Below are 1577 nucleotides of genomic sequence, written 5' to 3'. Positions count from 1 at the left end.
TGTGGATCGGACAAACAGTTTCGGAGTCTATGAGTCATATACAAACAAACATCCATATTTATATATACAGGGTGTCCCAGAAAAAGTGTTAGAGCCGAAAAGGGGTGATTCTGGAGGTATTTCTTAACAAAAATTTCCTTTGGTAAAATGCAAAATGAGCCATGGTTTTTGAATTATTAACGAAAAACAGTGACCAATGAGAACACGCGTAGAGCCCGCGCCTAGCCATGGGTAGATTGGCTCAAATCGTAACGCTCGGCCGTGGTACAGCTCAGACCCTACACGCGGTCTTATTGGTCAGTAGTTTTCGTTAATAATTTAAAAACCATGCCTCACTTTGCATTTTGAGAAACGAAATTGTTGTTCAGAAACACTTACAGAATCACCTCTCTTCGGCTCTAACACTTTTTCTGGGACATCCTATATGAATTGAACTTTTTATGATTTCACTACTTCCTGAAGTTTATTTTGACAATAACACAATAATAATTAGTTCAGTTATACATTAATGAAATTATGTTTGTAGAGTGACTCGAATTAAATTAAACTTCCATCTTTTCATGAAAAGATGAGTGTAATACGTATAGATATACTCCTTGAAAGTGGTATTGAGAGTAACTAGCGCGACTAACTCCCTCAAGGGCTGTTATTATCTCTTTAACATGGACAATTACCGACAAATAAAAATGCGTCTCAGATACTTCAGGTCTCTATCCCACGTGAACATCATAAGAATGAGCATATCCGAATTGACTAGCATAACTCGTTAATTCTTTTTCTAAGTTGACATTTTCAGATTGTTCATCAGTCTCTTTTCAGATAAACGACTAATATGCAGAGACAAAGACTCTAATTTAAACAGTCGTCTGGATGTTATGAAATAATAAATTCTAAAAACGTGTAGCATTATTAAATAAATTAAGAATCTAAGAAATATTCATTCGAAATGGATTGCTGCCCATAACATTAAATTACAAATGGTACATTTGAAAACGTTCTCCAAACGGATAAATATACGATTAAATCATGCTAGTTTTCAGTTGTAATTAACAACGCACAACTTAAACGAGATATTTAATGGTAAAACGCATGCTCAGGTGCTATTAAGTCTGTTTTGAGGTATTAACACATTTTTACTTATAAAGCGTTTTCATGTGTCAATGTTTTGACACATCATTTTACAAAGAGATTTGAGGAACAATTTCATGTCCCTGCATTTAAAATGAACATTCAGCGATTGCATTACGTTATTACTGTTCTTAATGATTGAAAAATATGTACAATTCCAGACTCGAGCAAAGAGGCAATTTTTCGAATCTGAAACATATTCGATTATACTTATTCACATACGTGTCGTGTTTCATCGTGACGCATGGTTCTTTCATCGGATTTCAACTTGTCCGTAAATAGAGAATTCAGTTTCACGTTTTTCTATTTTGTAAGCTCCGAGAAGCACTTCTCGTTTTCAAATAATATAAAATAGCAATATGCAATATTTACGTAAAAATAATAATGTACACTTACATGCAGGGTGTCCGAGAAAAAGTGTTAGAGTCGAAAAGGGGTGATTCTATAAG

General features: G+C 34.2%; 1 protein-coding gene across 2 annotated transcripts in view; it reads right to left on the bottom strand.

Moving 5' to 3' along the window:
- Positions 1–1577, bottom strand: part of LOC108622207 (mucin-5AC-like) — a 15911-nt gene that overhangs the window by 9635 nt on the left and 4699 nt on the right. The gene's annotated exons all lie outside the window — the stretch shown is intronic.

This window comes from Ceratina calcarata, unplaced genomic scaffold (genome assembly GCF_001652005.2).
Source record: "Ceratina calcarata isolate Rehan_Ccalc_2016 unplaced genomic scaffold, ASM165200v1 scaffold211.2, whole genome shotgun sequence".
Taxonomy (NCBI): Eukaryota; Metazoa; Arthropoda; class Insecta; order Hymenoptera; family Apidae; genus Ceratina; species Ceratina calcarata.
The sequence above is the reverse complement of the archived record's forward strand: the minus strand, read 5'-3'. Positions and strand labels throughout refer to the sequence as shown.